The sequence below is a fragment of the Elephas maximus genome, chromosome 7, assembly GCF_024166365.1.
Source record: "Elephas maximus indicus isolate mEleMax1 chromosome 7, mEleMax1 primary haplotype, whole genome shotgun sequence".
In the NCBI taxonomy this organism is placed as follows: domain Eukaryota; kingdom Metazoa; phylum Chordata; class Mammalia; order Proboscidea; family Elephantidae; genus Elephas; species Elephas maximus.
Window position 1 is genome coordinate 124912640 of NC_064825.1, and position 27427 is coordinate 124940066.

Below are 27427 nucleotides of genomic sequence, written 5' to 3' on the forward strand. Positions count from 1 at the left end.
AGACAGGTCTGGGGTCCTGAGGTAAAATTTACCCTCTTGTGAACAGAGGCTGTAAAAATTCCAAAGCAAACAAGATACTGTGTGGGCCAGACACGAGGAAACCAGTATCTCAACCTGAGTCCAAATTTTAAATGATAAGCAATCAGATTGCCCTTAATGCTTCCTCTTAGGATTGTTCTTTAGACTAACCAACTAAAGCCAGAGTCCTGCGCAGGCGCAGAAACGATTTGGCTGACCGCTGGATGTCCCCATCCCATAATGAGTCCTGCCTGGGAACCAAGAAACTCGTGTCAAGGAACTAAAAAACGCCAGACATACATTACCAGAAAAAAACAGACCCAATTTAGAAGCAAGAGGTCTGACACCCACTTCCGTGCTAAGTCTCATCCCAGCCCTTTAAAAAAAAAAAAAAAAAGCATGCTATTTGCCAGGAGTTTAATGAATATGTATAACTTCCCTTTTACTGCATAGTATAAAACTTCTCCCAGCCCTTTGTTCTGGGAGACAGTGCTTTTAGAGTGATCTCCCTGTCTCCTACTTGCTGTGAGTATTAAACTATGTCTACTTTAAAATCCACTTGACTCTAGTTGGTCTTAACAAAAGTACAGGCGGTGAACACATTGTGTTCAGTAACAGAGTCATGTGTAAATCCATCTTGCTGAGGGTTTTCCTCCTTTTTTGCTGAACCTGTACTTTACCAAGCAAGATGTCCTTCTCCAGAGATTGGTCCCTCCTGATAATATGTCCAAAGTACCTGAGACAAAGTCTTGTCATCCTTGCTCCTAAGGAGCATTCTGGCTGTATCTCTTCCAAGGCAAATTGGTTTGTTCTTCTGCTAGTTCGTGGTATATTCAATATTCCTCACAAACAGCATAATTCAAAGGCATCAATTCTTCTTTGGTCTTCTTCATTCATTGTCCAGCTTTCACATGAATATGAGGCTATTGTAAGCACCATGGCTTGGATCAGGCACGCCTCAGGCCTTAAAGTGACATTTTTGCTTTTTAACTCTTTAAACATATGCAGGAGATTTGCCCAATGCAATGCCTAATTTGTTTCTTGATTGTGGCTTCTATGGGCGTTGACTGTAGATCTAAGTGAAATGAAATCCTTGACAACTTCGATCTCTTCTTCTCTGTTTACCAAGGTGTTGCTTATGGGTCCACTTGTGAGGATTTTTGTTTTCTTTATGTTGAGGTGTAATCCATACCGAAGGCTGTGGTCTTTGATCTTCATCAATATGTGCTTCAAGTCCTCTTCACTTTCAGTAAGCAAGGTTGTGTCATCTGCATAATGCAGGTTGTTAATGAGTCTTCCTCCAAATCTGATGCCCCGTTCTTCTTCATTTAATCCAGTGTCTTGGATTATTTGCTCAGCCTATAGATTGAATAGGTATGGTGAAAGGATACAACCCTGATGCACACCTTTCCTGACTTTAAACCACACAGTATCCCCTTGTTCTTTTCCAAAGACTGCCTCTTGATCTATGTACGGGTTCCTCATGAGCACAATTAAGTACTCTGGAATTCCCATTCTTTGAAATGTTATCCATAACTTGTTACGATCCACACAGTCAAATGCTTTTGGATAGTCAATAAAAGACAGCTAAACATCCTTCTGGTATTCTCTGCTTTGAGCCAAGATCCATCTGACATCAGCAATGATATCCCTGTTCCACGTCCTCTTCTGAATCCAGCTTGAATTCCTGGAAGTTCCTGTCAGTGTACTGCTGCAACCAATTTTGAATGATCTTAAGCAAAATTTTACTTGTGTGTGATATTGATGACATGGTTTGATAATTTCAGCATTCTCTTGGATCACCTTCCTTTGGAATGTGCACAAATATGGACCTCTTCTAGTCGGTTGGCCAGGTAGCTGTCTTCCAAATTTCTTGACATAGATGAGTGAGGGTTTCCAGCGCTGCATCTGTTTGTAGAAACATCTCAATTTGATTTCTGTCAATTCCTGGGGCCTTGTTTTTTGCCGATGCCTTCAGTGCAGCTTGGACTTCTTCCTTTAATACCATCAGTTCTTGATCATATGCTACCTCTTGAAATGGTTATTGTGCTTTAAGTGAAAGTTTACAAATCAAGTCAGTCTCTCACACAAAAACCCATATATACACCTTGCTATTTTTTTTTATACACTCCCAATTACTCTCCCCCTAATGAGACGAAAAAAAAAAATTTTTTTTTTTAATGAGACAGCTGCTCTCTCCCTCCACTCTCTCTTTTCGTGTCTTTTTCGCCAGCTTCTAAGCCCCTCCACCCTCTCATCTCCCCTCCAGACAGGAGATGCCAACATAGTCTCAAGTGTCCAACCTGATCCAAGAAGCTCACTCCTCACCAGCATCCCTCTCCAACCCATTGTCCAGTCCAATCCATGTCTGAAGAGTTGGCTTCGGGAATGGTTCCTGTCCTAGGGGAACAGAAGATCTGGGGTCCATGAACACCAGGGCCCTTCCAGTCTCAGACCATTAAGTCTGGTCTTATGAGAATTTGGGTTCTGCATCCCACTGCTCTCCTGCTCCCTCAGGGACTCTGTTGTGTTCCCTGTCAGGGCAGTCATTGGTTGTAGCCGGGCACCATCTAGTTCTCCTGGTCTCAGGATGATGTAGTCGCAGTTCATGTGGCTCTTTCTTTCTCTTGGGCTCGTAATCACCTTGTGTCCTTGGTGTTCTTCATTCTCCTTTGATCCAGGTGGGTTGAGACCAACTGATGCATCTTAGATGGCTGCTTTCTAGCGTTTAAGACCCCAGACGCCACTCTTCAAATTGGGATCCAAAATGTTTTCTTAATAGATTTTATTATGCCAATTGACTTAGATGTCCCCTGAAACCATGGTCCCCAGACCCCTGCCCCTGCTACGCTGGCCTTCGAAGCATTCAGTTTATTCAGGAAATTTCTTTGCTTTTGGTTTAGTCCAATTGTGCTGACCTCCCCTGTACTGTGTGCTGTCTTTCCCTTCACCTAAAGTAGTTCTTATCTACTCTCTAATTAGTGAATGCCCCTCTCCCACGCCCCTCCCTCCCCCATCTCGTAACCACAAAAGAATGTTTTCTTCTCAGTTAAAACTATTTCTCAAGTTCTTATAATAGTGATCTTATACAATATTTGTCCTTTTGCAACTGACTAATTTCACTCGGCATAATGCCTTCCAGGTTCCTCCATGTTTCGAAATGTTTCACAGATTCCTCACTGTTCTTTATCGATGTGTAGTATTCCATTGTGCGAATACACCATAATTTATTTATCCATTCATCTGTCGATGGGCACCTTGGTTGCTTCCACGTTTTTGCTATTGTAAACAGTGCTGCAATAAACGTGGGTGTGCACATATCTGTTCGTGTAACCAGAAAACGTGTAAAGGCTCTTATTTCTCTAGGATATATTCCAAGGAGTGGGATTGCTGGATCGTATGGCAGTTCTATTTCTAGCTTTTTAAGGAAGCGCCAAATTGATTTCCAAAGTGGTTGTACCATTTGACATTCCCACCAGCAGTGTAGAAGTGTTCCAATCTCTCCACAGCCTCTCCAACATTTATTATTTTGTGTTTTTTGGATTAATTCCAGCCTTGTTGGAGTGAGATGAAATCTCATTGTAGTTTTGATCTGCATTTCCCTAATGGTTAATGATCGTGAACATTTCCTCATGTATCTGTTAGCTTCCTGAATGTCTGCTTTAGTGAAGTGTCTATTCATATCTTTTGCCCATTTTTTAATTGGGTTATTTGTCTTTTTGCAGTTGAGTTTTTGCAGTATTATGGAGATTTTAGAGATCAGGCGCTGATCAGAAATGTCATAGCTAAAAACTTTTTCCCAGTCCGTAGGTAGTCTTTTTACTCTTTTGGTGAAGTCTTTGGATGAGCATAAGTGTTTGATTTTTAGGAGTTCCCAGTTATCTAGTTTTTCTTCTACATTCTTTATAATGTTTTCTATACTGTTTATGCCATGTATTAGGGCTCCTAACGTTGTCCCTATTTTTTCTTCCATGATCTTTATCGTTTTAGATTTTATGTTTAGGTCTTTGATCCATTTTGAGTTAGTTTTTGTGCATGGAGTGAGGTATGGGTCTTGTTTCATTTTTTTGCAGATGGATATTCAGGTATGCCAGCACCATGTGTTAAAAAGACTGTCTTTTCCCCATTTAACTGTTTTGGGGCCTTTGTCAAATATCGGCTGCTCATATGTGGATGGATTTATGTCTGGATTCTCAATTCTGTTCCATTGGTCCATGTATCTGTTGTTGTACCAGTACTAGGCTGTTTTGACTACTGTGGCGGTATAATAGTTTCTAAAATTAGGTAAAGTAAGGCCTCCTACTTTGTTCTTCTTTTTCAGTAATGCCTTATTTATCTGGGGCCTCTTTCCCTTCTGTATGAAATTGGTGATTTGTTTCTCCATCTCGTTAAAGAATGTCATTGGGATTTGGATCGGAATTGCATTAAATGTATAGATCGCTTTTGGTAGAATAGACATTTTTATACTGTTAAGTCTTCCTATCCATGAGCAAGGTATGTTCTTCCACTTATAAGTCTCTTTTGGTTTCTTGCAGAACTGTACTGCAGTTTTCTTTGTATAAGTCTTTTACATCTCTGGTAAGATTTATTCCTAAGTATTTTATCTTCTTGGGGGCTACTGTAAATGGCATTGATTTTGTGATTTCCTTTTTGAAGTTCTTTTTGTTGGTGTAGAGGAATCCAACTGATTTTTGTATGTTTATCTTGTATCCCGATACACTGCTGAACGCTTCTATTAGTTTCAGTAGTTTTCTGGAGGATTCCTTAGGGTTTTCTGTGTATAAGATCATGTCATCTGCAAATAGAGATACTTTTACTTCTTCCTTGCCAGTCTGGATGCCCTTTATTTCTTTATCTAGCCTAATTGCTCTGGCTAGGACTTCCAGCACAATGTTGAATAAGAGCGGTGATAAAGGGCATCCTTGTCTGGTTCCCGATCTCAATGGGAATGTTTTCAGGCTCTCTCCATTTAGGGTGATGTTGGCCGTTGCCTTTGTATAAATGCCCTTTATTATGTTGAGAAATTTTCCTTCTATTCCTATTTTGCTGAGAGTTTTTATCATGAACGAGTGTTGAACGTTGTCAAATGCCTTTTCTGCTCAATTGATAAAATCATGTGATTCTTGTCTTTTGTTTTATTTATGTGGTGGATTACATTAATTGTTTTTCTAATGTTGAACCATCCCTGCATACCTGGTATGAATCCCACTTGGTCATGCTGAATTATTTTTTTGATATGCTATTGAATTCTATTGGCTAGAATTTTGTTGAGGATTTTTGCATCTACATTCATGAAGGATATAAGTCTATAATTTTCTTTTTTTGTGATGTCTTTACCTGGTTTTGGTATCAGGGATATGGTGGCTTCATAGAATGAATTTGGTTGTATTCCATCCTTTTCTATGCTCTGAAATACCCTTAGGAGTAGTGGTGTTAACTCTTCTGTGAAAGTTTGGTAGAACTCTGCAGTGAAGCCGTCCAGACCAAGGCTTTTTTTTTGTTGGGAGTTTTTTGATTACCTTTTCAATCTCTTCTTTTGTTATGGGTCTATTTAGTTGTTCTACCTGTTTGTGTTAGTTTAGGTAGGTAGTGTGTTTCTAGTAATTCATCCATTTCTTCTAGGTTTTCAAATTTGTTTGAGTGTAGTTTTTCATAGTAATCTGATATGATTCTTTTAATTTCAGTTGGGTCTGTTGTAGTATTGCCCATCTGGTTTCTTATTCGGGTTATTTGCTTCCTCTCCTGTTTTTCTTTTGTCGGTTTGGCCAACAGTTTATCAATTTTGTTGATTTTTTCAAAAAACCAGCTTTGGGTCTTGTTAATTCTTTCAATTGTTTTTCTGTTTTCTATTTCATTTAGTTCAGCTTTAATTTTTATATTTGTTTTCTTCTGGTGCCTGTGGGTTTCTTTTGTTGCTCTCTTTCTATTCAAGTTGTAGGCCTAGTTCTTTGATTTTGGCCCTTTCTTCTTTTTGGATGTGTGCATTTATTGATATAAATTGACCTCTGAGCACCACTTTTGCTGTGTCCCAGAGGTTCTGTTAGGAAGTGTTTTCATTCTCATTGGATTCTATGAATTTCCTTATTCCATCCTTAATGTCTTCTATAATCCAGTCTTTTTTGAGCAGGGTATTGTTCAGTTTCCAAGTGTTTGATTTCTTTTCCCTGCTTTTCCTGTTATTGATTTCCACTTTTATAGCCTTATGGTCAGAGAAGATGCTTTGTAATATTTCAATGTTTTGGATTCTGCTAAGGCTTGCTTTATGACCTAATATGTGGTCTATTCTAGAGAATGTTCCATGTGCACTAGAAAAGAAAGTATAGTTGGTTGCTGTTGGGTGGAGTGTTCTGTATATGTCTACGAGGTCAAGTTGGTTGATTGTGGCATTTAGATCTTCCGTGTCTTTATTGAGCTTCTTCCTGGATGTCCTGTCCTTCACTGAAAGTGGTGTTTTGAAGTCTCCTACTATTATTGTGGAGCTGTCTATCTCACTTTTCAATGCTGATAGAGTTTGTTTTATGTATCTTGCAGCCCTGTCACTGGGTGCATAAATATTTAATATGGTTATATCTTCTTGGTGTATTATCCCTTTAATCATTATATAGTGTCCTTCCTTATCCTTTCTGATGGATTTAACTTTAAAGTCTATTTTGTCAGAAATTAATATTGCCACTCCTGCTCTTTTTTGATTGTTGTTTGCTTGATATATTTTTTTCCATCCTTTGAGTTTTAGTTTGTTTGTGTCTCTAAGTCTAAGGTGTGTCTCTTGTAGGCAGCATATAGATGGATCTTATTTTTTAATCCATTGTGCCACTCTCTGTCTCTTTATTGGTGCATTTGTCCATTTACATTCAGGGTAATTATGGATAGGTATGAATTTAGAGCTATCATTTTGATGTCTTTTTTGTGTGTTGACAGCTTCTTTTTCCCACTTGATTTTATGTGCTGAGTAGATTTTCTTTATATATTGTCCTTTCCTCATGTTTCTTGTTGATTTTGTTTCTGCTGAGTCTGTATTTTCCCTTGTATTTTATTTTGATGAGTAGGATAGTTTGTCTCCTTTGTGGTTACCTGATTATTTACCCTTATTTTTCTAAATTTATAACTAACTTTTATTTCTTTGTATCACCGTATCTTCCTCTCCATATGGAAGGTGTATGATTACATTTCTTAGTCCCTCTTTATTATTTTAATGTTGTCTTCTTTTATATAATAACATTGCTGTTATCCTGTGTTGGGCTTTTTTTTTTTAATCTTGCTTTGTTTTTTTTTTTTAATCTTGCTTTGTTTTTTGTTTTTTTGGATTTCCCTGTCTTTGTTGACTTCTGGTTGCTCTGCCCAGTGTTCTAGTCTTGGGTCGATACCTGATATTATTGATTTTCTAACCAAAGAACTCCCTTTAGTATTTCTTGTAGTTTTCGTTTGGTTTTTACAAATTCCCTCAACTTGTGTTTATCTGGAAATGTCTTAATTTCACCTTCATATTTAAGAGACAGTTTTGATGGATATATGATTCTTGGCAGGCAATTTTTTTCCTTCAATTTTTTAAATATGTCATCCCATTGCCTTCTTGCCTGCATGGTTTCTGCCGAGTAGTCCGAGCTTATTCTTATTGGCTCTCCCTTGTAGGTGACTTTTCTTTTATCCCTTGCTGCTCTTATAAATGTCTCCTTATCTTTGGTTTTGGCAAGCTTGATTATAATATGCCTTGGTGACTTTCTTGTAAGATCTACCTTATGTGGAGTTCGATGAGCATCTTGGATAGATATCTTCTCATCTTTCACAGTATCAGGGAAGTTTTCTGCCAACAAATCCTCAACAATTTTCTCTGTATTTTCTGTTATGCCTCCCTGTTCTGGTACTCCAATCACTCGTGGGTTATTTCTCTTGATAGAGTCCCACATGATTCTTAAGGTTTCTTCATTTTTTTACATTCTTTTATCTGATTTTTCTTCAAATATATTAGTGCCAAGTGATTTATCTTCGAGTTCAGAAATTCTAGCTTCTACTTGCTCAATTCTGCTCCTCTGACTTTCTATTGAGTTATCTAATTCTGGGTTTTTAATTCTGTAATTTTATCATTAATCTTCTGAATTTCTGATTGCTGTCTGTGGATTTTTCCAGCTTATTAAACTGTTCATTATGTTCCTGAATAATCTTTCTGAGTTCTTCAGTTGCTTTACCTGTGTGTTCCTTGGCTTGTTCTGCGTATTGCCTCATTTCCTTCCTGATGTCTTGAAGGGTTCTGTATACTAAACTTTTGTATTCTGCATCTGGTAATTCTAGGAATGCACTTTCATCTAAAAGATCCCTGGATTCTTTGTTTTGAGAGCCTGTTGAGGTGATCCTTTCTTTATGTGACTTGATATTGACTGTTGTCTCCGAGCCATCTGTAAGTTTTTGTATTAGTTTATGCTTGGTTACTGTGTTGTAGCTGCTTGCTTTGTTTTGTTTTGGTATACCCCTATGGGTTGCTTAAGTGAGCTAGCTTGATTATTTTCGCCTTTGGAGCTCTGGTGTCCTGTCCCCAGCTGGCTAGAGCTCTTACCAGGTGTATCAGTCTAGGAGTCCATTCAGTTTTCTTGTATGAATTTAGCTCACGTTTCCAGGTAGCTGGTATCAAGTGTGTGGTACACGCTCTGTCCTACAGTCTTAGAGGGGCAGGGGTGACTGACATATATACCGGTATCTGATTCCAGCAGGGGGCCACGCTCTGAACAAGGCAGGGGGCTGAGAACCGACCCCCAAGTGTCTCTGAGGAAAACGCGTCTCTGTTCCCTAGAGCGTGCTGGTGGGTGGGCTCTGCAGAGGGACCATGGGCACCCAAAGATTTCGTTGTAAGGACTGGGAGGTACCAGTTATCCCCGGGCCTCTGTCGCAGGTGGCTGGGCGACCCAAGTGGAGACACCACTCCTTAGGTCCCTGTTGTGGGTAGGTGAGGACCTTGTTTAATAGGCAAAGCAATGTCGAACATCAAACACCCACCTCTCCACCGCACAGCTGAAATGGTTGGAGTTTGCCAACAGGGTCTATTCTCCCGAAATAGGCCCACACAGGTCCATGCAGAAGAGAAAGGTATTCAAGGTCCATGGACGGTTTATGCCTGGACAGGAGCCGCCTCTGTCCTGAGCTCCCCCAGTTAATGGAGCTAGCAAATTACCTTCTCCCCCCAGTTGCAAATTTTTCCCCTCCCCAAGGCCGGGAGGACGGCTCCAGGTGCTCACCAGGGTCTATCTCAGGCCCAGGGATTCAGCTGCTGAGGCTGACTTGGGGGTGGGGGTGGGGGGGCACGGTAAATTATATGCAAGTACTTAGCTTTTGCCGAGAGCGCTGTCCTTCTCAGGTTCCGGAGGTGTGAGTGGGCTGTGTGGCTGGCTGCTTCTCCTTGAGGAAACTGCGGCTGAACCCTAGAACCAGCCCGTCACCGCCGCCACCGCTGCTCCAGGAATGGTGCCTGAGGGCTCCCCGGCATTCAGGTCTGGCAACTCCTGTCTGCTTCTGAACGGTCTCTTCCTTCCCCTGCCCCTCAGTTCGTTGTCTGAGCTTGCCTTTGATGCTCAGGGCTCCTAGCTTATCACAAATATACTCATTCCACTTGTTTTTTCGGGTCTTTGTTGTAAAGAGGGCTCAACGGAAGCGTCTGTCTATTCCGCCATCTTGGCTCCGCCTCCCTTCCATTGTCTTTTGATGCTTCCTGCAAGGTTTAATATTTTTCCTGTAGAACCCTTCAGAATTGCAACTTGAGGCTTAAATTTTTTCTTCAGTTCTTTCAGCTTGAGAACTGTCAAGCATGTTCATCCCTTTTCTTTTTCTAACTCTATGTCTTTGCATGTTTCATTATAATACTTTACTTTGTCTTCTTGAGCCACTCTTTGAAATCTTCTGTTCAATTCTTTTACATCATCATTTCTACCTTTTGCTTTAGCTGCTTGATGTTCGGAAGCAAGTTTCAGAGTCTCTTCTGACATCCATTTTGGTCTTTTCTTTCTTTCCTGACTTTTTAATGACCTCTTGCTTTCTTCATGGATGATGTCCTTGATGTCATTCCACAACTTGTCTGGTCTTCAGTCACTAGTGTTCAATGCATCAAATCTATTCTTGAGATGGTCTCTAAATTCAGGTGGAATATACTCAAGATCATACTTTGGCTCTTGTAGACTTGTTCTAATTTTCTTCAGCTTCAACTCGAACTTGCATATGACCAATTGTTGGTCTGTCCCACAGTCAGCCTCTGGCCTTGTTCTGGCTGATGATATTGAGCTGCCAGGTCCTTCTTCTCAGTCTACCTTAGTCTGGAAGCTCAGCTGAAACCTGTCCACCATGGATGACCCTGCTGGTATTTGAAATACCGGTGTCATAGCTTCTGACGTCACAGCAACACGCAAGCCACCACAATATGATAAACTGACAAACGTGTAGAGAGTAAATTAGTGCAGTGTTTTTGAAAACATTTGGCAATATCTATCAAAATATAAAAGGCATATATTCATTGATAGGAATCCCCAAAGATTTCTCACCTTAGAATGCAGATATGTTCCAAAAAGTTCATTATAGCATTGTTTGTAATAGTAATAAAATGGAATAATAACAGCAAATATTTTGAGTACTCATCATGTTCTAGGAGCTATCCTAAGCATTTCAAATATAATATCTTATGTAATTCACAGAGCAACTCTATGAAATTGTTTTTATTGTTGTATACCTATTTTGTATATAGGGAAATGAGCTGGTAACTTCCCCAAGGTCCCACATCCAGAAAGTGGCAGAGCTAGAAATTTAACTCAGAGTATGCACGTAATTATAATGGCATAACTATCATTTAGCGCAATCTAAATATCCATTGAATTAGAGACAAGGTATATAAATTATAATATTTGAAATTCTACACAACTGTTGAGGCCTTCCCATCACAAACAACTAAAAACTGGACAACGTATATGAAGCAACTGTTTTTGGACACTAGACAAATGAAAGTACAAGACTGTGATGCCTAAGTGAAAGGAAACATACAAGGTGAGCCCCAAAGTCTCCCTGGCTTTCTGCATGAGGCACTTATGATGCTCTAATAAGGTGGAATCCAGGCAGAATATGGCAGATATCAACATTTCCAAATCTTATGAAAATATCAACTCGTAGATCCTAGAAGCTTAGCGAACCCCAAGCAGGAAAAATACAAAGAAAATCACACCTAGGCACATCATAGTCAAATTGTTGAAAATATAGAAAGAGAAAAATATTAAAAATAGAGAAGAAAAGACACATTATAGACAGGAGAACAACAATAAGAATGACCACAGATTTTTCACCAGCTAAAAGACAATGGAGCAAAATCTTTAAAGTGTTAAAAGATTAAAAAAAAAAAAAAAAAACTGTCAATCTCAAAATCTATGTCCAGTGAAAACATCCCTGAAGAAAATGAAGGCGAAATAAAGATACTTTCAAACAAAGAGACTGAGAAAATTCACTAGTAGACTTGCAGTACAAGAAATGAAATATTATAGCAAATTCTTCAAGTTGAAAGAGAATGATGTAAAATGGAAGCTAGGATTTATATGAAGGCATAGAAAACCCCAGAAATGATATATATGTGGGTAAAATACTTTTTTCTCATTTATTAAATTTCTTTAAAAGATGATTATTTAAGGAAGAAATAGCAATAGTATATTTTGGGGTTTATAATATATACTGTTGTGGTGAGACAAGTTCCTTTATGTGGCCTTTTGCCTTGGTTCTTTGGAAAGACACCTTGAGAGTTTTTCCCTTAAACCCTGATGTGTTACTTTTGCCCAAGTTTTCTACCCTGGAGGGTTCATTACTTTTGTCCAGGTTGATTGATATTTCCTGAGTACGCTGTAAACAACTTGGTTTTTATACTTTTTATCTGCTCCTGAGCTGCAGCCTGCCCTGTAATTAATATGTACCTTGCAGGGATTGGTCAATGGGCTATGCAAATGAGGCAAGTTGTAGCCTACTCTTATGGATTGAATTGTGTCCCCCCAAAATGTGTGTCCGCCTGGCTAGCCACGATTCCCAGTATTGTGTGATTGTACACCATTTTGTCATCTGATGTGATTTTCCTATGTCTTGTAAATGAGGCAGGATTAGAGGCCATTATGTTAATAATTATGTTGTATCTTGAGTCATTCTCTTTTGAAATATAAAAGGTAGAATTGAGCAAAGAGAAGACAGAGGGACCTGCTACCACCAAGAATGAAGAACTAGGAGGGGAACGTGTCCTTTGGACCCAAGTTCCCTCTGCTGAGAAGCTTCTAGATCAGGGGAAGATTGATGACAAGGACCTTCCCCCAGAACTGGCAGAGAGAGAAAGCCTTCTCCTGGAGCTGGCACCCTGATTTTGGACTTCTAGACTCCTAGACTATGAGAGAATAAACTTCTGTTTTTTAAAGCCATCCACTTGTGGTATTTCTGTTATAGCAGCACTAGATAACTAAGACACTTGCTATGCAAATAAAGTGTCTGTGGGCTACTGAGAGGGGATTGGTCAGTTCATGGCCATGCCTTGAAATTGACAAGGAATTTGTGTATATAAGCAGCCAGTACCACAGAGGTTTGCCAGACAATGGAAGCAGGAAGAGAAGCAGCAGGAAGAAGCAGAAAGAAGAAAGAAGTAGAGAGAGAGGAGGCAAGGACTCTCTGAAAGAGCTGTAATGCGGGTCAAGGGCTGTAATACTGAAGACAGTGAGAGGCCCAAAAGAGGCCCAGTGGCAGAATTAGTGGTGACAGGCCCACAAGGGTCCCAGTGGCAAAGCCAGTGGTGACAGACAGCAGGGCCAAGAAGAGCACTTGTCCTCAGAAGGCCAAGAGGAGACCGTTCTCAGGGTGCTGAAAGGAGGCCTGCATTGTCCAGAGGAGCTGAGAGAGCTGTCCTGGACTGAAGAAGGGAGATTTGCCTACATGCTTCCTGATCCTGATTCTTGAGTTGTAGCCTTTTGGTCTTGATACTGAGTTGTACCCTGTTCCTTAATAAATCACTTAACTGTAAGTATGGTCTGTGAATTCTGTGTGGCTATTGCAGTGGAGTATTAAACCCAGAAGAGAAGTACAGAGTGCCATGGGAGGGAAGGCTGGAGTCAGAATTGGTAAAAAGGTTGGAGAGTGGAGCTATGTCTGACCTCCACCTCATAGGATCAGCTATATGCTGATGGTAATTCTCATCATTCTCCCTCGTAAAGTTAGACAGGTTCAGACACTACCACTGCTATTACTGCTGCTACTCTTTTACAACAGTATAATATTAATGCATGGTAGACTGTGATAAGTTATGGATATATGTTATATTCCCTACAGCAACCACTTAAAATATAAAACAAAGAGGTATAGCTAAAAAGCCGGTGGAGGAGATAAAGTGAAATGCCAAAACAAACAAACAAAAATAAAACACCTTAATAATAATTTTTTAAAAAAAAGCTAGCAAAATGATAGACTTAAATCAACCATATGAATAATTACACTAAATAAAATGGATCATATATTCCGGAAGGTTTAAAGAAATCACAGTGGTTAGAAAATATTTTAAACAGAGTGATAATGAAAACACAACATATCAAAATTTGTGAGATGCAGCTAAAAGCAGTCCTTAAAAGGAAATTTATAACTTTAAATGCTTATGTTAGAAAAAAGAATGTATAAAATCAATGAAATAAAAACAAAAGTTGAGCAAATCAATAAAATAAAAAATTAGCTCTTTGAGAAAATTAAATTGATAAAGAATAATCAAGAAAAAAGAGAAAACACAAATTTTAAAAATTAGAAATGAAAAAGGAGACATCACTACAGATCTCATGGACTTAAAATGATAATAAGAGAATACTATGAATAACTTTGTTAGTAAATTCAACAACTTAGGTGAAATGAACAAATTCCTTAAAAACACACAAAAAATGGACATAAGGAAAAAAAATCGGAATATACCCATATCTATTAAAGAAATCAAATTCATAACAAAAATTTTTCCACAAAGAAAATGTCAAGCTTTTTTTGATTTCACTGGTGAATTCTAGCAAATGTTTAAGGAAGAAATAATAGTAATCCTATACAAACTTTCTCAACAAATAGCAGATGAAGCAAACTTTCCTAATTATCTTACAAAGGCAGCATAGCTTGACAAAGACATCATAAGAAAGTAAAACTATAGATTAGAATCCCTTATGAACATAAGCTTAACATATTAGGAAATTAGTAATACATAAAAAGGATAATACATGACAAACAAGTGGAGTTTATTTCAGGTATGCAAGACTGGTTTAAAATTTAAAATCTATCAATGCTATTTACCACATTGACACCATAAAGAAGAAAAAGTATATGATAATTTATGCAAATTCACCACATTAACAAAATAAAGATGAAAATCTATATGATCATTTCCCAGTAGAAAAAACATTTGACAAAATTCAACATGCTTTATGATAAAAAAAAGTCTCAGCAACCTAGGAATAGAAGGAAACTCCCTCAGTCTGATAAGAGCTTCTCTGAAAAACCTGTAGCCAACATTATACTTATTGGCAAAAGACTAAACGCTTTCCCCCTAAGATAAAGAGCAAAGCAAGAATGTCTGCTCTCGCTACTTTTATTCAACATTGTACAGGAGGGACCAGCCACGAAAAAGAAATAAAAGGCATACAGATTAGAAAGGAAGAAGTGAAATTGTCATTGTTTGCCACCACCTGATATATACATAGGAATTTTTCATCTCTACATCCGCTCTACTTTTCCATCGTGGTTAATGGTACCATTATTCACCCACTTGCTCAAGCCAAAAGGCTAAGAGTCTTCCTTGATTTCTCTTATTTCTTCTTGGCGACCGATATTCTGAATGTATCCACTTCTCTTCAGCTCCATCACTTCTCCCTTCATTGGACCACTTCCATCATTTGCCACTACTACTACTACTACCATGTTCGGATTCTTGCCCCCTTTATAATCCATTCTTTACAAATCTTTAAAAAAAATATAAACCAGATTATTTCTCTCCTTTGCTTTAACCCTCCAATGGTTTCTCAGTGGACTTAAAATTCAAACACCTTACCGAAACCTTCAAGATGCTGAGTGATCTGGTCACTGGCTCTTTCTCAAACCTCATTAACTACTGTTCCTTGCCCAGCCACTACCTCCTCCAACTACACTGTCCATTCTGCGCCCCGAGCATCCCAAATTCACTGTTTCCTCGTTATTCTCTCTTCCTGCAATGCTTTTCCTACAGGTCTTTACAAGTCTGGCTCCTTCTTAGCATTTAGGTAACTAATGATACAGGACTTAGAGGGGATGATACCATTACAGAGCAGAACTGCAAGTCTGTCTGGGCTTTTTTCCTCTTGTCCCCTGATCCTCCTGCACAAGAACAGTCCTGCCGGAGTTGAGAAGGAAGCCAGACTCATGCCATAGCACTGCTTTTTTAAACTCAGGGTTACGTCACCAAGTGGGAACACTACACTAACAGTCTGTGTGCTTCCATTTAAGGGCAACTTTATAAACACTGGGCTCTGCTAGTTTTTAACCATAGTAGCACCAAGACTGTATCCTCGTCTAGGGGAGAAAAAGCTATGTCAGGGCCTTGTGTCCCTAAGCCACATCTTTGGATCCAGCTGTCCAATAGTCCAGATAACTTGTCTCCCTGAGACACCTTATGTCATCTTTCCCCTGCCAGTTACTCTCTGTCACCCTATTTTTGCTTCTTCACAGCACTTAACACTCTCTGGAATTATTTGTTATCTCTCTCTCCCCCACTAAAATATAAGCACCATGAGAACAAGCACCTTTTCTTTCTTGTACACAGTTGTACTTCCAACACTTAGAACAGTGCTTGACGTGGAGTAGGTATTCAATAATTCAGTAAATATTTGTTGAATGAATAAGTGGGTTATGTCTTACCTCCAGTCTTGCCACCCTCAGTTGCTTCTGCACACTGTAGCCAACCAATCTCCTGGCTTCTCACTGACCTTTATAAGATAAAGTCTAAATTCCCTAATATAGCTTGCAAGGCCGTTTATGAGCTATGCTTGCCTGCCCCTCCTGCCTCATCTCCCACTCTTCCTGCCTGAAATACTCCACTCCATGTGCCCACTCCGTGGCAGTTTCTGTGCTCCAGATCTACTACATTTCTTTCAAATCCTCGAAACTGCCAAGATCTCTTTGATTTCTGTGCTGTGAATAATTTCTTCTCGCTTCTGGGAACATTTTTACCATCCCCACTCCCCAGTCCCCTTTCACCTGTCTATGCAACCTTCTTGGCTCTCAGGTTATTCTGCAACTTTATCTCCCCTTAACATTTAGCCTTGAACTCCTCAGGACTTAACTCACTGTCTTGTGAGTGTTATGTATTGGCTGGCTTTCTCTGCATACTGGGAGCTCCATGAGACCAGGGGCTATTCTATTTAAGTATACATATGTTTATACAAGAGACACCCGTGGTTCAATGGTAGAATTTTCCCTTCCCATATGGGAGACCCAGGTTCATTCCTGGCCAATGTACCTCATGGACCGTCCTGTCAGCAGTAGTTTGTGTGTTGCTATGATGCTGGACAGATTTCCATGGAACTTCCAGACCAAGACAGCCTAGGAAGAAAGGACTGGCAATCTACTTCCAAAAAATCAGACAATGAAAAAATCCCTGTGAATCACAATGGTCCAATCCACAACAATCATGGGGATGGCACAGGACCAGACAGAGTTTTGTTCTGACTTGACAGCACCTAACAACATGTTTATACACACACACACCCACACACACACCCACATACATATATAGCAACACACACAGAGAAAAAGATCATTTAGGCATACACAGAAGTAATAAAGGTAGTTATTTCTGGGTAGGCAGTATAAACATATTTCATATGTATTAGCTTATCTCTATTTTCTGATGTTCAAAGTGAATGTTTCTTGTTTTTCTAATAATAAAAAATAATGAAAGAGACCTTAAAAACAGAATACCATCCATTCTGCCTGATGTAATCCTACCTTGAGTCAAAGTGCAAGACTAGATGATCTCTGTAGTACTCATTTCCTAACTCCAGAACTTTGGACAAGTCATACCATCATGCTAGGATGTTTTTTTTTTCCTACTTGACAATGAAGAGTTAGGCTGGTTCGGTGGTTCTTGTATGTTTGAATTTTCTATGGAGCAGTACATTAAAAATGGAACTCAGCATAGGGTTATCAAATTTTCCCTTTGTCCAGTAAACACACTTTTTAAACTCTACCATCTACTGTCACCATTATTTCATTAATTTTTTTTTTTTACTACCAAAGATATTTGTTGTTGTTGTTGTTAGTAGCCATTGAGTCAATTCCGAGTCACGGCAACCACATATGTGCAGAGTAGGGTTTTCAAGCCTGTGACCTTTCAGAAGCAGATCGCTTAAGAGGGCATAATTTTTTTTAAAAGGCAAATTTTTAAATAAAAGGCAATTATTTGCATTGAATTCTGCTGCAAAAGACTTCTTTAAAATCTTAAAAAACAAAGATTGGTCTTAAGAAAACAGTGAAGAATAGCTGTCGGCACTGAAGCCCCCACTATGTATGCTAGGCACATTATTGCTAATACTTAAAACAACCCTACACCAAAAACTGACACTGAGTTAATTCCAAGTCATAGTGACCCTATAGGACAGAGTAGAACTGCCTGATAGGGTTTCCAAGGCTGTAATCTTTAAGGAAGCAGACTGCCACATCTTTCTCCTGTGGGGAGGCTGGTGGGTTCTAACCACTGACCTTTCTGTTAGCAGCCAAGCTTAACCTCTGCACCACAAGGGCAGGGCTCCTTAAAAACAACCCTAGGGAGTAGGTATTATAAATGACAAAACTGAGGCTTGGAAAAATGCACCTGCCGGAGGTCACACTAGTTCTGGCAGCACCAGTACACCAACCCAGACCTATCTTGATGCTGAAGCCTGTATTTTTTCTGCCTTCGGATTGTGGTTTTGTCCGCCTAGCACTCCCTTTTCTTCTGGAAGCAACACTGTCTTCTTCTGAGAATGGCTCCTTCCCCTCGTCCAACCACATGGATTACTTGAGATCGTTCTGATTCAAGCCTGGTGAATCTAGGCGCAGAATCTTGATCCAAGGAGAGAGCATGGCAGTCAGGGTCCTTCTTCAAGTGTTTGAGTTTCTACCTACAGAGATTAGGAGTGTTCAGCAGTGTATGCACCACGTGGAGAAACTGGCCTGCAGGGAAAGAAAATGAAGTGACATCAAGGAGAAACAGGAGAGAGAAAGAAACATGGCAGCATTCAAGTCCCTGGATCCAGGTATTCCCGAGGTCCCACTCCATCCCTACCTGTCCCATGGTTTAACGGTTCAACCTTTCTTTGAATTTAGTGAGACCATAAATTCCTCCTTTCTCCTAAGTCAATTCAAGCTTTATCCCATGCAACCAATATCATTCAGATCCCTGGGCTTCATTCTCTCCCAGTAAGGAGACAGTACATGATGGTGGAAAGAATGGACTTTGGAGTAAGATCTTTGACAAGATCTGAACAAAAAGTGCTTCAAGGCTTTATAGGTTTAGAAACTGTCATAGGCATTTTTATTAGACCACTTCAGAAGAGACAAGACAAGATAGTTAAGTACCCTGAGGCTTTATTGTGCTGGAAAACAAAGATCGAGATCTGTCTGAGAAAGGAAAACAAAACAAAAAGTCTTTTAAGTTCATTTTCAGTTCAGTTACTTCTGAAATAATAACAAAAAGTACAATTTTATGAACTGAAGCTACCTACTCCACCAGTCATGCTTTATAGCTTTTAAAATTTATTCTTTAGAACCAATTATGTACAGTCATATGGTTCACAATTCAAAAGGTACAAAAGGGATTACAAGTGAAAGTTCTCTGTCTTGTCCCTGCCCCAGGTTCAGTCCTCTATCCCAGCCTGTACCCCCCAAACCCCAGAAATCAATGTAACCAAGTAAGAAATCTTTCAAGAGATAGTCTCTGCATTTCTATGTTAGTTTTTGCTACCCGATAAGCCACTCCAAAACTTGTTGGCTTCAAACAATAAGCATTTTTGTTTGCTCGAGATTCTATGAGGTAGCTGGGCAGTTCTGGTCTGGGCTTTTTCACCCAGGACTGTGTAAAAATGGCAGCATCGAAATGCCAGGCCTCCTTGGGTAACTTCACAAGGGGGAGGAGAGAGAATCAAGATCAGCCCAAGGCTGATTTCCTGTGAGGTGGAGGTCAAACATACCTCCACCCTACAACCTTTCAGCCGTTCCTACCACGGCACTCTACTTCTCTGTTGGCTTTGATAATTCGTTGCAATGGCCACACAGAACTCACAAACCATACTCACAATTATGGGGTTTATTAGAGAAATAACAGGTTACAGCTTGGGATCAGGATCAACAGGCTACAACTTGGGATCAGGATCTGGAAGGACATAGGTAAAGTCTCCCTTCCTCAGTGCAGGGCAGCTCTCTCAGCTCCTCTCTGCCTTACAGGGCTCCTCTCAGCCCCCTTAGAACAGGGCTCCTATCTCAGCCCTTGGCCCCCGCTTAGGTCTAGCCTATGCCCGGTTCTGTCAAGTGTTACCAAGCTCTTTAGCTACTCTAATAAGTGCCCAGAAGAGCCCCACTTCCCAGTAAGAGGGTGTTCAACTCTCTCCCTCTGTGATTCCTCAAGCCTACCGTGCTGTCTCATACTGGTATCCTGGTTCTGGTGCTGCCATTTCTCTGCCACTGCTTCTTGCCGTCAAGCCATCTTGTGCCATCTATCTGTCTCCTGGGTCTAGCAAGTTCTCAGTGCAAGGACCCTGGGTCCAAAGGACACACTCCACTCCTTTCTTGTGGTAGTGAGATCCTTTTCTCCTCTGGGGTTAGCTCTTTTTTAAGCCTTACCAATCCCCTACTATAAAAAAAGTGGCAAAGGGGCATCAGGCCTCTTCATCTAACATCACGAGGGGGGAAAATCACCATCAGCATCAGCCCAAAACTGATCCCTGTGGAGGTCAGACATACCTCCACCCTACAAACTTTTTACCACTTTTGACACCAGTCATCCCTCCTTCAGCACTCTCTGCTTCTCTGCCCAATAATTCATTGCACTGGCCACACAGAACTCACAGACCATAGCTATGGAGTTTATTAAAGTAACAGGTTAGGTGTAGTTGTCAAGGGTTTCATTTTACTTGGATCTACAATCAACACACATGGAAGAAGCAGTCAAGAAATCAAATGACGTATTGCATTGGGCAAATCTTCTGCAAAAGACCTCTTCAACGTGTTCAAAAGCAAAGAGGTCACTTTAAGGAGTAGGATGCACCTGGCCCAACCCAAGATATTTTCAATTGCCTCATATGCATGGGAAAGCTGAACAATGAATAAGGAAGACCAGGAAGAATTGATGCCTTTGAATTATGGTGTTGGTGAAGAATATTGAATAAACCATGGACTGGCAGAAGTATGAACAAATCTGTGTTGGAAGAGGTATAGCAAGAATGCTCCTTGGAAGCATGGATGGCGAGACTTTGTCTCACATACTTTGAACATGTTATCAGAAGGGACCAGTCCCTGGAGAAGGACATCATGCTTAATAGAGGGTCAGAGTAAAAGAGGAAGACCCTCAATGAGATGGATTGACACACTGGCTGCAACAGTGGGCTCAAGCATAACAATGATTGTGAAGATGGCACAGGAAAAGGCAATGTTTCATTCTGTTGTACACAGGGTCACTATGAGTCAGAAGAACTGGATGGCACATAACAGCAACAACCATTGGTTACAATTCAGGATCAGGAATGACTCAGGATACAACTCTCCAGTCAGGATAGCTGCTCAGCCATGCCCACAGGCAGACCTCTCTCAGCCCCTCTACCTGGCCTTTGCCATGCTTGGGCAAGTGTTACAAAACTCTTTTAGCCCTGCTGATAAGTGCCCGAAGGCACTTGTCTTAGTCATCTAGTGCTGCTGTAACAGAAATACCACAAGTGGATGGCTTTAACAAAGAAAAATTTATTTTCTCAGTCTAACAGGCTAGAAGTTCAAATTCAGAGCATTAGCTCCAGGGGAAGGCTTTCGGTCTCTGTTGGCTCTGGAGGAAGGCCTTTCTCATCAATCTTCCCCTGAACTGGGAGCTTCTCTGCACAGGAACTCTGGGTCTAAAGGACGTGCTCTGCTCCCGGTGCTTCTTTCTTGGTGGTATGAAGCCCCCAGCTCTCTGCTTGCTTCGCTTTCCTTTTATCCCTTGTAAGATAAAAGGTGGTGCAGGCCACGCCCCAGGGAAACTTCCTTTTCATTGGATCAGGGATATAACCTTAGTAAGGGTGTTACAATCCCACCCTGATCCTCTTTAACATAAAATTACAATCACAAAATAGAGGACGACCACACAATATGGAGAATCATGTCCCAGCTAAATTGATACACACATTTTTGGGGGGACATAATTCAGCCCACTCCACTCCACCAGCAAGCCTCTTGCCTGAAGGCACTCAGCTCTCTTGATCCATGGGTCAGCACACCCACTGTTGCCACCTTGCTTTGTGGGCCGGGAAGCCTACCGCGCCCTCTTGCACCAATCTGCTGGTTCTGCTGCTGCTGTTTCTCTGCCACTGCTTCTTGTCTCTTGCACTGTGTCTTGTGTAACAGCCCTCTGTCTGTCTCCTGGGTCTACGAGGTTCTCAGTACGGGAACCCTAGGTCCAAAGGACATATTCCACTCTTGTCTCTTCTTTTTTGGTGGTGGTGAGATCACCCCTGCTCTGGGATTGGCTTTCTTTTTAAGCCTAATAGGATGGCAAAACTGACCAATCCCCTCATTAGGGTTCCATACACCTTATTTGCATGGTCCCATGGAGCTCTGGTGGCACAATGGTTAAGAACTATTACTGCTAACCAAAAGGTTAGCTGTTCGAATCCACAAACCCCTCCTTGGAAACCCTATGAGGCAGTTCTACTCTGTACTACAGGGTTGCTATGAGTCGGAATCGACTTGAAAGCAACTGGTTTGGCTTTTTTTTTTTTTTGGTATCCGCACAGAGGTTCCATATACCTTATTTACATTATTAGCAGGCCGTCCTATCCCCTTGTTGGGCCATAAGCACCTTATTTGCATTGTCTCACCCAATTATTTTGTAGAAGCCACAAGACCATGCATGGCTGGAAGGTCCATGTTAAGTAATTCATTGCACCACAGACTGGATGGCCTAGGGTGGACTCAGGCTCATGCTAGCAGTTAACAGGCTAGCTGGACTAGGGGGTCCTCACGTGTCTGACAGTTGGCTGGATGTCAACTAGAGTGAAAGCCACATGCCTCCCATCTTCCAGCAGGCTAGACCTATCTCACTCATGTCATGACAGAAGAGTTCCCAGCAGCAAAAAAGGGTACAACCCCAATGCACAGGCACTTTTCAAGTCCCTGCTCACATCATATTTGCTGATATTCCCTTGGCCTAAGGAAATCGCATGGCCAAGTCCAGGTTCACAAGATGGAGAAATACACTCTACCTCTTGATGGGAGGAGCTATAAAGTCACATTGCAAAAAGGCGTACATACAGGGATGAGAATTTATGGCATTTTTGCAGTTTACCACAGCATGTGTTAGTGAATATGAGTGTGTGTATGTAAGTTTTTCAGATAGATGATAGCGTACTATTTTATGGGTTTTTATAGTTATTTAAAACCTGTTTTACAAACCTTGATGTCTATCAAAACATAAAGTTCTTATTTCAGATGGTAAAGACAGATTGTAGTCAAACAATTTGACAAGAGGGTTCTTATCTCTTTATGTCAAATGGTAGGAAAAGAAAACGAAGGTGCTGTAATTTATGGTAGTAAAGAGGACAGAATTAGCTTCAGTTTCACTTGCTACTTTTGCCTGAGTTGATTCATCGTCAATCAAGGATCTTCGTATGGTGGCCTAGGTTGGAAAGTCAGTCTCCCACAAGAGTACCCGCACAGTATCCAAATAAGCAAAGTACTTTTTGGTCCAAGGATTTGCTTCATAGTCTCCATTTAACTAGGGCTGATTCCCTTCTCAAATGAAGGCTGATAAATAAAGCTTATGGGTTTGTATACAAATTTAATATCGTGAACTTTGATTTGGAACAAAACCTTCAAGTAAGAAGAAAGTTAGCTTTTTAGAAGGTTACTCTGTATGTCCCACCCAGTATGGCAAACTGAACACATGTGTTTGTTCCCCTCACTCCTGATACTCCATTAAAATTAGAAAAAACAAACGACAACAAAAAAAAACCTTAATGAGGAATACTAAGAAGAGTAGGATGGAAGCATTAGTGGACAAGGGATTTAAGTCGATTTTAGGAGGTTATAGATAGAAACATCTTGAAGGATGAAATGGAGTGGGGAAACCACAACCAAGAAAAAGCAATGGAGGATACAGTCAACCTGCTGAATAGAACCCAGGAGAGTAGGATACCTCCATTAAGACGGTGGGAGTGAGCCCAAGAGACAGAAAGGGCCACATAAACCAGAGACTACATCAGCCTGAGACCAGAAGAACTAGATGGTGCCCACCTACAACCGATGACTGCTCTGACAGGAACACAACAGAGAACCCTAGAGGAAGAAGGAGAACAGTGGGATGCAGACCTCAAATTCTCGCAAAAAGACCAGACTTAATGGTCTAACTGAGACTAGAAGGACCCCAGAGGTCATGGTCCCAAGACCTTCTGTTAGCCCCAGACAGGAACCATTCCCAAAGCCAACTCTTCAGACAGGGATTAGACTGGACTATGGGATAGGAAATGATACTGATGAAGAGTGAGCTTCTTGGATCAAGTAGACACATGAGACTATGTGGGCAGAGGGGGTCAGAAGCTGGTGGAATGGACACGAAAATAGACAGTGGAGGGAAGGAGTGTGCTGTCTCATTAGGTGGAGAGAAACTAGGAGTATATAAAAACCCCAAACCAAATCCACTGCCGTAGAGTCGATTCTGACTCATATAAGCAAGGTGTATATAAGATTTTGTATGAGAGACTGACTTGGTTTGTAAACTTTCACTTAAAGCACAATTAAAAAAAAAAAAAAAGACGGTGGGAATGAGATGGGGAGGCAGGTCAGGGACTAATGGAAAGTCCATCTGTTGAACAACCGTATTCATCAGATGCTCACACTCCTGTACCCTCTCCCTCCAACCTCCACTCCTGTGCTGGTAGATAACCAGCCATTTAGCCCTAGGCACAAAACCAAGAGTATTCTTCTCCAAGGAAAGGAATGAACTGCTTGAGAAGAACTTTGGTAGTTAAAGTGAGAGTTGGGTTCCCAGAGGAGCCCAAAAACCCAGTGCCGCATAGAGGGGCCACTCAGAAGACAGACTTTGTGGGCAAAGAGGACATGCACACTGGCCACTAAAATAATCCACCTAGCCTTCATTGTGTTGTTGTTCTTAGGTGCTATAGAGTCAGTTCCGACTCAGTGACCCTATGTACAACAGGACAAAACACTGCCCAGTCCTGTGCCATCCTTAAAATTGTTCTTATGCTTGAGCCTATTGTTGTAGCCACTGTGTCAATCCATCTCGTTGAGGGTCTTCCTTTTTTTCACTGACCTCTACTTTACTAAGCATGATGTCCTTATTCAGGAACTGGTTCCTACCGAATAACAAATCCGAAGTATGTGAGACGAGGTCTCCCATCCTTGCCTCTAAGGAGCATTCTGGCTGCACCTCTTCTAAGACAGATTTGTTCATTCTTTTGGCAGTCCATGGTTTATTCAATATTCTTCACCAACACCATAATTCAAAGGCATCCATTCTTCTTCAGTCTTCCTCATTCATTGTTCAGCTTTCACATGCTTACGAGGCAATTGAAAACACCATGGCTTGGGTCAGGCACACCCTTGTTAGTAAAGTGACATCTTTGCTTTTGAAGACTTTAAAGAGGTCTTTTGTAGCAGATTTGCCCAACGCAATATGTCTTTTGATTCTTGACTGCTGCTTCCATGGGCATTGATTGTGGATCCAAATAAAATAACATCTTTGATGTCGTGGATTGAATTGTGTCCTCTCAAAATATGAGTTAACTTGGCAAGGCTATGATTTCCAGTACTGTGTGGTTGTCCTCCATTTTGTGATTGTAATTTTATGTTAAAGAGGGTTAGGGTGGGATTATAACACCTTTAACCAGGTCACATCCCTGATCCAATGTAAAGGGAGTTCCCTGGGGCATGGCCTGCACCACCTTTTATCTCTCAAGAGATAAAAAGGAAAGGGAAATTAGCAGAGAGGGGGGGCCTCATACCACCAAGAAGCAAGAGCCAGCAGAATAGTGCATCCTTTGGACCCGGTAGTCCAGGGGAAGACTGATGACAAGGCTCTTCCTCCAGAGCCGACACAGAAAGCCTTCCCCTGGAGCTGACACCCTGAAATTGAACTTCTAGCCTACTAGACTATGAGAGAATAAACTTCTGTTTGTCGAAGCCATCCACTTGTGGTATTTCTGTTACAGCAGCACTAGATGACCAAGACACGACGACTTCAATGTATTCTCCATTTTTCATGATGTTGCTTACTGGTCCAGTTGTGAGGATTTTTGTTTTCTTTTTGTTGAGGCTATAGTCTTTGATCTTCATCAGCAAGTGCTTCAAGTCCTCTTCACTTTTAGCAAGCAAGGTTGTGTCATCTGCATAACACAGGTTGTTAATGAGTCGTCCTCCAATCCTGATGCCTGGCTCTTCTTCAAATAGTCCAGCTTTTTGGATTATTTGCTCAGCATACAGACTGAATAAGTATGGTGAAAGGATAAAACCCTGATTCACACCTTTCTTGATTTTAAACCACTTAGTATTCCCTTGTTCTGTTCAAACAACTGCATCTTTGTCTGTGAACAGTTTCCACATGAGCACAATACAGTGTTCTGAAATTCCCATTCTTTGCAGTGTTATCTATAATTTGTTATGATCCACACAGTCCAACGCCCTTGCAATAAAACACAGGTAAACATCTTTCTGGTATCTGGTATCTATCTTTCAGCCAAGATCCATCTGACATCAGCAATGATATCCCTCATTCCACATCCTCTTCTGAGTCTGGCTTGAATTTCTGGCAGTTCCCTGTAGATGTACTGCTGCAACCATTTTTGAATGATCTTCAGAAAAATTTTACTTGTGTATGATATTAATGATATTATTTGATAATTTCTGCATTCTGTTGGATCATCTTTCTTTGGAATGGGCACAAACAGACGCAGTGCTGGAGGTGCTCACTCGTCTATGCCAAGAAATATGGAAGACAGCTTCCTGGCCAATTGACTGGAAAAGATCCATATTTATGCCTATTCCCAAGAAAGGGGATCCAACCGAATGTGGAAATTATAGAACAATATCATTAATATCACATGCAAGCAAAATTTTGCTGAAGATCATTCAAAAGCAGATTCAGCAGTATATTGACAGGGAACTGCCAGAAATTCAGGCTGGTTTCAGAAGAGGTCGTGGAACCAGGGATATCATTGCTGATGCCAGATGGATCCTGGCTGAAAGCAGAGAATACCAGAAGGATGTTTACCTGTGTTTTATTAACTAGGCAAAGACATTCGACTGTGTGGATCATAACAAATTATAGATAACATTATGAAGAATGGGAATTCCAGAACACTTAATTGTGCTCATGGGGAACAGTTACACGGATCAAAAGGCAGTTGTTTAGACAGAACAAGGGGATACTGATTGGTTTAAAGTCAGGAAAGGTGTGCATCAGGGTTGTATTCTTTCACCATACCTATTCAATCTGTATGCTGAGCAAATAATCCGAGAAGCTGGACTATACGAAGAAGAACGGGGCATCGGGATTGGAGGAAGACTCATTAACAACCTGTGTTATGCAGATGATACAACCTTGCTTGCTGAAAATGAAAAGGACTTGAAGCACTTACTAATGAAGATCAAAGACCACAGCCTTCAGTATGGATTGCACCTGAACATAAAGAAAACAAAAACCCTCACAACTGGACCAATGAGCAACATCATGATAAATGGAGAAAAGATTGAAGTTGTCAAGGATCCACAATCAACACTCATGGAAACAGCAGTCAAGAGATCAAAAGACAAATCTGCTGCAAAGGACCTCTTTAAAGTGTTGAAGAGCAAAGACGCCACCTTGAAGACTAAGGTGCGCCTGACCCAAGCCATGGTATTTTCAATCTCATCATATGCATGTGAAAGCTGGACAATGAATAAGGAAGACTGAAGAAGAATTGACGCCTTTGAATTGTGGTGTTGGCGAGGAATATTGAATATACCATGGACTGCCAAAAGAACGAACAAATCTGTCTTAGAAGAAGTATAGCCAGAGTGCTCCTTAGAGAAAAGGATGGCGAGACTGCGTCTTACATACTTTGGACATGTTGTCAGGAGGGATGAGTCCCTGGAGAAGGACATCATGCTTGGCAGAGTACAGGGTCAGCAGAAAAGAGGAAGACCCTCAATGAGGTGGATT